General features: G+C 47.7%; 1 pseudogene; it reads left to right on the forward strand.

Moving 5' to 3' along the window:
- The first annotated feature begins 10,071 nt into the window (after positions 1-10,071).
- On the forward strand, positions 10,072-10,188 carry LOC136660796 (5S ribosomal RNA; annotated as a pseudogene).
- Positions 10,189-11,249: the final 1,061 nt, after the last annotated feature.

Consider the following 11,249-nt stretch of genomic DNA (forward strand, 5'->3'; position numbering starts at 1 on the left):
TATAGCTGAAAAAACCACCATGGGGGGGTGTCAAGTTGATGGTGCATCAGCAAGCCCACTGCCCAGGTTGTTGCCCCACACACTGCATGGAAGGACTGTTGAAAACATTGTATCACTTCAACTTATTTTCTACTTATTTATTTTAAAATAAGTCTACTTATTTTCTGGGGCTGTTTACCTACTCTGCTTCATCGCTGAGTCTTTTAAGAGCCATGGATTGATCAATTTCAGAAACAGAATGTCTCTTACCCCATCCTTAGCCCTTGAGCTAGAAGAGACCATCAATCAAAGTAAGACAGACCAGCCCAAGTACGGGGAACATCTCTAGAAGACTTCTTCCTCATGTTCTCAATTTTTTTTTTAATTTTTTTTTGGCAGAAGCAACCCGAGAATATGCTCCTTGCTAACTCCCCGTTCATTATATTTACTGCAGCTCTAACAGCATCTTAAACCATCAGGCCCGCCGCCGATTCAGAGATGCTGACAACAGATGAACAGCGGCGAGACGTTCCTCAAATTGCATGAAAGGAAGTGAGCTGGGTTAAAAGCCTCCGAGTAAATCTCCCGTCATAAATTTCCCTAACTGCTGGCATCGGGAGAAATCGCATTGCCACAGCAACAATGTCATCTCCACAATGACAAGATCAGAATTCACTTCTCGGGAAGTTCATTCTAGTCTTCTCGACCGTCGCAAGGGGCTGGCGGGCCATGGCTGCGGCCTCTACAGGGAGTCTACTGCACAGCCATCTCCTGTGGGGGGGGGGGCATTTTCATGCCCTTGGATGTAGAATTGTTCTGGGGCAGAGGGGTGGTACATGGGGGAGGGGGGAAACTGCTTGCTTCAAGCTCCTGTGGGAAAGAGGATGATATATGAAGAGATCTAAGGGGATTCACTTAGGCTTCCCCTAAATCCAAAATCTCCTTGATGCCTGAGATGGCATGCCAAATGCTGCCCCCTGTACCACTCTCCAGTGCTCCAGCTCAGCCCTCTCCTCCCTGACACATTTATGCTTCCTCTCTGTACCCTTATTTCTTTGCCAATCCAGGGAGCTGATGGAGAAGGAGGCCCAAGGAAGGCAAGCAGGCAGGAAGGGATGAGCACCCTCCACCAATCTGCTCCCAGAGATGACCGCTTCAGTTAGCCTCATGAACGGGCCAGCTGTGCATCTGCTATAAGATCTTACCATTAACAACTGCTCGATATTGTTCAATGCTCTGGCATAGCACAGTGAGTAAGAGACTGAACTGTTGGTTGGCAACCTTCAGTCTCGAAAGACTATGGTATTAGCCTACAGCACCCGGTATTCCCAAGTGGTCTCCCATCCAAGTACTAACCAGGCCCAAGTACTAAGTTCAATGGGGCTTACTCTCAGGAAAGTGTGGTCAGGATTGCAGCCTTAGAAGGAAACGGAAACAACTGAAAGAGAACACACACACAACTCTTTGTACACTCAGAATGGGGTTAGAGCAGTGGTTCCCAAACTGTGGGTGGCAGCCTGATTTTTGGTCGGTCGCCAAAAGGTGAGGAAAAGATCAGATAACTAATTGCCCTGAGCCCTGAGGGTATTGAAAAATCAGATACTATAGCTGCTGCAAAGAGCTCAGCTCCTGCAGTTTGCAAGATAGCTGCTAACTGCTCTGCAAGGAGCTGAGCTCCTGCAGTTTGCAAGCTGATGTAAATATAGACAAATGACATTTGAGGGTTTCCCCCCCCCCCCTGGTCATTATTGCTTATAAATAAATAAATAAATAAATAAATAAATAAAATTTATAGATCTCCTTTTTCTAAAAGTCTTGTTTGGTGGATCCCATTTTAAAAAGCAGGCCCTGTCGCTAAAAAGTTTAGAAACCACTGGGCTAAAGAATTGCTGAGTGTTTTTGGCTTACCCCATATATTTGCATTAAAAGTGTAGAAAAACAGCTTCAGCGCAGTTTGTTTTTCCAAAATCCTCTTGGGGGGGTTCTTTGGATAAATCTTCTGGAGCAGCCAAACAACACAAAGGCATCAAAACTAGAACGCCTGCTCCTTCTTCCCTCTGTTCCTTGTCTTGATAGTTTATAGGGGCCCAATATTTCCAAAGACAACCCCATTTGTTGGCGGTGGCTTGAAAAAGCCAGCACCCCCAATGGTGCACTCCAGTTTCTGCATTCTTGTCACTCCGTCTGCCTTTTTCATGGGTGCCTCTCTCAGAAGAGAGGCCTTTCTGCCTGTTGGTGGATCATTCGGTATGCAGACGAGCTGCCATCATTCCCTGTTGCTGCAGGATAAACAGGTCGCGCTGGAAAAGATGACACTGAGTGATGGCCGGCAGATGCCGTGCGTTGCCTGCGAGATGGAAGGACTACTTCTGTCGCACAAGCTGGGAACTCAGGGGGCTGCACATCCCCAGCAAACATGTTGCTTCCAAGCTGCTGGAAAGAGCTGCTTTTGCAGTTGGGGAAGAACAGAGCTAGGAAAGGCCCAGGCAGTGGCATAGTTAAGGCATCTGGCATCCGGGGGGACGGGACACAAACATTTTGCACTCCCTGGGTGCCAGAAGTGCCTTTGGGTGGCCTCTAAGAACCCCCTCAAGGCATGGTGCCCAGGGCAGTGTACCCTCTGCCCCCACTTAGATATGCCACTGGGCCCAGGAAGCTTCCAAAAATTCTCCTCCTCCTCATTTCTTCTTCAAGAATGTAAGCAGCAAAGAAAGGAGATGGCACATCTTATTTCTGGAGAAATTTAATTCACCCCTCCAGTCCCCAAATCCTCTCCCTCAAGCTGGACCAAATGACACCCTTTCCCTTTCCTGGGAGTCCAGTCACTGCTTCCATCCATTAACGAGGGCTCCAAACTCGACATTTTCCGGCACAACTAGAAATCTAAGCCAATCATCAGCTTCACAACCTCAGCTAAGTCGTGAAATTTGAGATCCCTGTTTGGAAGGGATGTTGTCAGCTTAGATTTCTGCCACCCAAACCCTGAAGGGTTGAGTTAGCACATGGCAAGCTTGCGAGGAAATTGACCAGAAAGGAGCAGTCAACTCCAGTTTGGGTGACAGCCTTGATTCCGGATCTTTAGCTCTAGGGAAGGCTCGTCTTCTTGACGGGGAAAGCTGGAAGCAAACACTGACATGTTTCTGAATGTTGTCAGTCCACCATGCAAGTTGGAAGCTCTGGTTCCCAAGCCTTGCACCAAAGGCACATTAGTTGGTTGCGAGATGCAAATTCAATCCCACCATGCTCTCACGAAACCTTTAATTACCTAGCGATTATCAAAGAATTAAACATAACAATCGTTGATTATTAATACATGATTCCTAATGACAAGGTGAGGGTATCCACTAAAACTGAGTGTTGGGAGAGTTAGGACAGACAAAAGAAAATATTTCTTTACTCAGCCTGTAGTTATTCTGTGGAACTCCTTGCCACAGGATGTGCTGATGGCATTTTGCCTAGATGCCTTGAAAAGGGGATTGGACAAATTTCTAGAGGAAAAGTCCATCATGGGTTGCAAGCCAGGATGTGTATGTGCAACCTCCTGATTTTAGAAATGGACTATGTCAGAATGCCAGATGCAAGGGTGGGCACCAGAATGCAGGACTCTTGCTGTCTTGTGTGCTACCTGGGGCATTTGGTTTTCATGATTCATGATGGCCTCATGGTCAGTAAAAGGGTTGTCCATTCTGTAGGTGACTTTACAGCTGGCTCACACATGCTTGCCCCCTCTATGCTCAATTGCTGTGCACTGTTTTTTTGGTTTCTGCCCATGTTTGCCCTCCACTTGGTGTCTTCAGAAAAGTTATTTAAAAGGAAGTGGAAGAGGTGGGATAGGAGGGAAGATAAACCTGCCCATCCTCAGGTGACAGACTGGTAAGCTGCATCCATTGCCCATCTCCATACAGCCATCTTTATTCTTCCTCCCTCCTCCTGGATTTGAAAAGAGAATGAAAGGGAAGTGTGAAGCAAAGAAGAACATCTCTGATGCTCTAGCCCAGGGGTATCCAAACATTTTGGCAGGAGGAACACATCATCTCTCTGACACTGTGATGGGAGCCGGTAAAAAAAAGAATTAATTTGCCATTCAAAATTTGAATAAATTTACATAAATGAATATATTAGAGATGGAACTTATATGAATGAATGAAGGTCTTGCAGTAGCTCAAGGCCTATAACAAGCCTTTCACAAAGCAAAGCCAGCCTTTCCTTCCCTGCCACTGCTGCATCACAGATGTGAAACAGCAAGTAGTGGAGGGAGCCCTCGTCCTACAGCTCAGGCGAGAGGTCAAACAGTCGTCCTCTTGCTGAGAACAATTGCTTCGGGCCAGTGTGGGCTCCCGCAAGTCTCTGGAGTCTCATTGGAGACTGGGGGCTCCCCAAGGGCCTGATTGGGAGCCTCCAAGGGCCTCAAGTGGCCCCCAGGCCGGGGTTTGGGCACCCCTGCTCTAGCCTACCACTCTCCTTTCTTCCTCTCAACACTTCTTCTGTTCCGTTCCATTCTCCTTTTTTGAATCCAGTTAGGTAGAGGGACAAAACTGTGGCAGAAGCAGCGACTGGACTCCCAGGTAAGGGGAGAAGGGGCATCATTTAGCCCAGTTTGAGGGAGAGATTTTTAGGGAGTCCTGGTTGGTTGGCATGTGCCACTTCCATGAGTCTCCACATATGGAAAGGAGAAGTTCATCAAACCCTACCTCCTCCCTGACATTGGAGGTTCGAGGAGCCCATGCCAACATCTGTGATGCAGCAGACGTCAAGGAAATAGGCCATGGGCAGTGAGGAGCTTGATCTCTCATCCTCTTGAGTGGCCAACTTTTTGCAGTGGGTGTTGTGCCCAATTCTCTGCTACAATGTGACAAGTTATCTAAACACAGGATGGTTGTCGTCTCCAAAGTCGGATCCTTGGTTCATCTAGCCCAGTGTCTTCTGAAACAACTGGCAGGAGTTCTCCAGGGATTCAGACCTGGATGGAGATAGCAGGCATTCAACCTGGGGCCTTGTCCTAAGTCACAGCCCGGTCCCCAGCACCAGTCTGACCTTGGGGAACACCTGTTAGATCCTGTGAATGGAATGACTGTCTATACTTTGATAGCCTGGGCATGGAGCTTTATAAAATGACGCATGCAGAGCAGAAACTGTCAAGGTATTTATTTGTCTCTTTCTGTTATCATCACAATATAAAGTGGGGGTTCCCAATGGCATTTTCTGGTGAGATCAATTTACAACAGACAAGGAAGATATGACTTCGCATAACACACAATTAGCTTATGGAACTTGTTGCCACAAGGTATCTCTGTATGTTCTCCAGAACACAAGGAATACATTGCCATTTTTTTCATGGAAGGCTGGATTCTGCTGGGTTGCACCACTGGCCCACTGCAGAGTGTTGTAAACAACCCATGGAAAGAAAGAAGGGAACAGGGGGTCTTCAATGCAAGGAGATTCAGCATTTTGGATCTCCAAAATAAGGGGAGGCATTTGGAGGAGGAGGATTTTGGAAGCCTTTTGCAGCATTAACATTCTGGTCCCCGCTGTGCAATTCCGCTATAACATTTGTAGCCTATTAAGTGGGAAATACAATTTCATAGCTACATATCAGAGATTAGACTGATCAATTTTCCTCTGCAAAGCGAGCCAAGATTAATTTTTTTTGTTAAATCCAAATTATGATGTAGCCCAACGTGTGGTCTGCTGGCTTATTGAATTGTCCTGCCTGTAACTTATCTCTTCTTTCCTCGTAACCTCCAATTTTGTCCCTCTGTAAGAGCAAGTAACGTAGTAGGTAAATCTCCTTTGCATTAGGGAATAGCCAAGGAATTTGTGCCCCCACTACTAGATGAACAAAGGAGAAGCTCCACTGTAAACTAACTTAGTTTTTAATAAATGTGCAGGGGACAAAAGCGCTTAGCAAGAGCTGTTTGCTGGGCAAAAGGCCAAATGATGTCCAATAAACCAGCATTGTGCTTTCAGACTCTGGTTTCTAAATCTTGTCTATAATTATGTTGCTGCTTCCTACTGATTCAGACCCTCGATCCATATGGCTTAGTATTGCCTAGACACTGACTGGCAGCAGACAGACCAGTGTTCTCAGACAGCCCAGTGTTTCTCAAACTGTGGGTCAGAACCCACTAGGAGGGTCACGAGCAAATTTCAGGTGGGTCCCCATCCATTTCAATGTTTTATTTTTAATACATTAGACTTGATGCTCCCATGGTATGTGACTGCATCTGCAGAAAAGTTACAGCTCTGTACTTTTAACAGGCTACAATGTATATGCTTTTAACAATGATAGTAAATGGAAGTTACTCCTGGGTAAGTGTGGGTAGGATTGCAGCCTAGGATTGTTAAAATTTTCCTGCTCGACGATGTCACTTCTGGTCATGGATTACTTCTGGTGGGGTCCTGACAGATTCTTATTCTAAAAAAGTGGGTCCCAGGGCTAAACATCTGAGAACCACTGCTAAAGACAAAGGTCCTTCCCAGCCCTTCTTGGAGAAGCTGCCAGGGACTCAACGTAGGACCTTCTGTATGTGAAGTAGTGGCATCACTAGGGGGATGTGGGGGTGTGGGGCCTAGCGGGCCATCGCTAAGAGGGTGTGGGGGTGTGGGGGTATGGGGTGTGTGTGATGCATACAGGGGGGAGGGTGACAGCACTAGGAATAATGTCATCATATTATATACCATTTGATGTGTAAGTTACAGCAATTTCAATAAAAAGTGAGCCAGAGTGAGCTATTTCCATTCTATCAAAAGTTATGGCCAAAAAACCAGAAAACAAAAATTTGACCGTCTTATGTAACAAAAAAAGTACATTTCCTTAATTCAGAACAGACCAATGGTTCAAAGAGCCCCTGAGATGTTATTATGACACAGCATGGAACCAATAAGGTGTTAGTAAGATGACACCCTCAGTGGGGGGTGACACCACTAGCGACTAAAATCACTAAAACCGTGGTTTGCAGGAATAATGCCATCATGTTATATATCAATCGATACGTAATTCTCATGAGGATTGCAGTGAAACAAATCATGTTGAAATATCCGTGTTCCATCAAAACATATAGCAAAAAAACCAGAGGGATGCAAGGCAATGGTACATTACCGTACCCACCACCTGGGGCGCTGTCCCACCCACTGCATGGAAGGAGGTCCACCAGGGGGTGACGTGTTGGCTTCCCACACCAGGTGACGCAACCCTAGTGACGCCACTGATGTGAAGCAGGGGGATCTAACACTGAGCTCCATTCAGGGCTGGCCCAAGACTTCCTGCTGCCTCCAGTGGCATGCTAAACACTGCCACTTCACCAATTATGTGCCAGCTTCTTCTCCTCCCATTCTCAATGCTCTCCACTCAGCGCTCCCCTCCCCATTCTTCTTCTTCTTCTTCTTCAATCCAAGGAGCAGAAGGAGGGGGAGGAGCAGAGGAGGCAAGTAGAAAGGCAGAGATTGGTCCCCCACTACCAATCTGTGCCTGAGGCAAACATCTCAGTTGGCCACTGTAGGGTCCCTGCCCCGGAGGGGCCTGGAGCCAGCTTGTTCCACCCACAGGGAGGCTTCAGATAGGCTAAAGGGGGGAGGGGGTTCCAGCACCCTTGTCCTCCTCCTTAGCCGAGCTACCAAACCTGACCTAGGAGCAGGAGCTGTTCACCTCACAGCTCCCTGCTTCACACTGCCTGCCTCTCATCCCTGGCCTCCCTGTTTTATGGAGCAAGCCTGCCCCCTTTGGCCCCTCCCCTTCCTCCAGGTGGGGCAGAAAAGGCCTTTCCTGTTCCTGGCTTGTTTCCTGCACTGTTCCTTGTTTGCCCTGCCAGCCTCCGCTGGCTGGTTGGGGTGAGCCAACCTGCTTTGCCCCCTTCAAGGGCAGGGAAGCCTCCTCACCCTGGGCATGGGGTGCCTGCTCCAGGGTAAGTCGGGGGTCAGGGCATCTGGGAGAGGCCCCGACACCCTCATAGATGGCCACAGCCCTTCTCATCCTAGCTTCACTTATTATGTTTTGGGATGCTGCCACCAGTATAAACATGGCCTTGGCATATGCTTTTTTAAAGTCTTCCCATAGAGTGAAAATATACACCCCAGGAGAACCATTCATTGGAAGAAAGCATCTGATGGCAACTTTTATTTTCACACCTAAAACTTTATTAGCCAGCAGTAATTGGTTTAATCTCAGCATTCTGTTCTGTTTCCTGCATAACTTCAACGTATTAAACGGGGCACAATCAGGTACACTTGGTGTGCCAATTTTACATCCCCCTCTCCTTCTTTATTACCCCTGGAAAGACAAAAGACAAATCCGGCTTACAATGTGCACAAGACGCTACTGAAATGAAAGTATAATCCCTCTGAATGGAAGAGGCTCCAGTGGTATTTTGGCTGCAATCTGTCCAAAACCTCTATGCACAAAAAATGCCGTTCTCTTAGAGGAACTCTGGTGTTGAAGGAAGCCAAGACTTCCGGGATCCTGGGACAACACACGAAATGCTCCACTCCCATTCACAGAACGTTGGAAGGAATCCTGAAGGTCATCTAGTCTGACCCCCTGCTCAGTGTAGGCAATGACGGCATCCCCGACAGAGGGCCATCCAGGCTCTGCTTGAAAACCTTCCATGAGGAACAGCCCACAACGGCACTGCATCATCCAGGACCTCTGCTACTCCTGCCTTGAGAGTTCTGGTGGCCGCACTTCAAGCCGGATATTGTAGGGATGGAAAAAGAGCAGAAGAGGGCAACCAAAATGATTGAGGGCTGGAGTAGGTTCCTTATGAAGAAAAGCTACTATGTTTGGGTCTTTTTAGCTTAGAGGAACAAAAAAGGGAGAATATGACTGAGGCTTATAGAATGATGGTGTGGAGAGGAGAGAGAGACAGAGAGAGAAGTTTGCTTCCTTCTCTCACAACACCAGGACCAGGGGTCATCCAACGAAACTGTGGTGAGGGATTTCAGGCAAACAACAGGAGGTTCTTCTTCACATGGTGCAGATTTAGAATGTGGAACTCACTACAACAAGATGAAGTGGTGGCTATTAACATGGGCAGCTTTCAAAGGGCTTTGGACAAATTCACGGAGGACAAGCTACTAGTTGTAATGGCAATGATGGGTCCAGTGGCAGTGTAGCATGGAGCACCAGTGGTAGAGCAGCAATTGCAGGCGAGGGGGCTGCATTTCTCTCCTGCTTGTGGGCTCGCATTAGGACATCTGGTTGGCCACTGTGAGACACAGGTTGGTGGAGGAGATGGGCCTTGGTCCTGATCCAGCTGGGTATCCAGTTTATGATTTCAGAAAGGAAGGTGGAAACTGATACTGGAGGAGAAGGCAGTGCTAAGATAGGGAAAGCACACCTCAGTGGGTCACAATTGAGGGTGACATTATTCAAAGAAGAGGTGGTAAACATGGATACATCTCAGGTGCAGAGGAGGGAACTGGGCTGGTACATGTCCTCTTATGTGCACAGAGGGAGGGAAGGACCAGCATTCTAACTAGTAAGAGCTGAAAAAATCCCTCACACACACATGCAAAGGTCTCAGCTGGACCCTTTTTGAGTCATATCTGGTGACCAAAGAGTGTGTGCCCGGAGGATTCTGGGTAGCATCTTCCATGACTACGCTCAGCAAATGGCCTTTTCGCCCGTGGAATAATTGGGAAGAATTCCTGGATCCTGGTAAATTGCCCGCTGCATTTGAATCCAAATTCCTGTCGCTACGTACAACTACACAGCAGAGGGTCTCTCTCCATTACTACGGGGTGCAAGTTTCTTCTTCAAAAGAAGAACTTTTTGTGTGGCTTGCCAAGGAAGTCCATGCATGTGCACACATGTTGTACGTGAGATGTAAGTGGAAAGAGACTGCTGGATTGCTAATGAAACAGCCATTTCTCCCCCCCCCCGACACCCCCCCTGTTTGCCTTCTAACCGTCTAGACCTGTCAAGATTCTGAAGTTGTAATGACTAGGAATATTTTTTTTCAAAGTCTGACTCTCTCCCTGTCAGTCATCTGCAAGCACATTATCTTCTCGTTCGACTGTAATCAAGGAAGCAACTCAGACAGCACTACGCCATTGAGCATGGGTGAAGCTACATGCTGCCTTTTTGGAGGGGATATGGCCTTCAATTGTTACCCTGCACATGCCTGATCTTGTCTGATCTCGGAAGCTAAGCAGGGTCAGGCCTGGTTAGTACTTGGATGGGAGACTGCCTGGGAATACCGGGTGCTGTAGGCTTATACCATAGTCTTTCGAGACTGAAGGTTGCCAACCTAACCTATATGGCCTTCAGACCCTAATAAGACAAGGATCTGGGCAGGGCTGGCCCAAGACCTCTTGAGGCTACATGCCAAGTGCCAGCCTCTTACTTAATGATCTCTGCCCCCTTCCACATTTCTTCTTCCTCTCAGGCCCTCTCTTCTTTTTCCAATCCAGGTAACAGGAGGAGGAGCCGTGGGGACAAGATGATGGACACAGATGAGAGCCCTTCTCCAAACCTCTGCCTGATGCAACCCCTTCAGTTGGCCTCATGGATGAGCCGGCCCTGACCTAGCCTCTAAAGGTGGCAGGATACATCAGAGAACTTTCTCTTATCAGATAGGTGGGTTGATATGGAGGAAGGCGGTCTTTTGGGGGGCTTCTTGGCCTTAAGCTGTGGCAGCTCTGGAAGCAAGGATCACTTGCTGAAGCTAGTCACCTCCAGAGTAGACCCACCCAAGGTAGCTGTGTCAAGAAGAGTCCTACTGGTTGCTACTGCAGCTGGAGCCAGGATGGTGTAGTGGCTCTGGAGTAAGACTCTGACCTGGAAGACTCAAGTTCAAGTCTCTGCTCAGCCACAAAGCTTCCTGAATGATCTTGAGTCAGCCACTGTCTCACAGCCTCACCTCCCTTATAGGGTTGTTGTGAGGACAAAAGGAGGGAGAATCGTGTACACCACCCAGAGGTTTCTTGGTGGAAGAGCTATATAAAAAAGTGAAAATAACAAATATCCAATTCCTTTCTTAGAAGAGCAGAAGGGCCACTGAAACCTCAAGCCAGCACTGATTAGCAGTGCTGTCTGTCTCCCTCCCTTCCAGTGTTTTACTGGAGGTTGAAGCCCTGACTCTCCTCACCAGGATTTGGTTTTTAATGGAGTTATCTGTTATGCTCTGTGGTGATTTGTTGCCTGTTCCTTTGGTGTTCAAATTGCTACTTCCCCCACCCCCTTGTTAGGGGGGTTAATTAGTCTGTGGAACTTCTTGCTGCAGGATGTGATGATGATGGCACCAGGCCTAGATGCCTTGAAAAGGGGATTGGAC

This window comes from Tiliqua scincoides, chromosome 9 (assembly GCF_035046505.1).
Source record: "Tiliqua scincoides isolate rTilSci1 chromosome 9, rTilSci1.hap2, whole genome shotgun sequence".
Taxonomy (NCBI): domain Eukaryota; kingdom Metazoa; phylum Chordata; class Lepidosauria; order Squamata; family Scincidae; genus Tiliqua; species Tiliqua scincoides.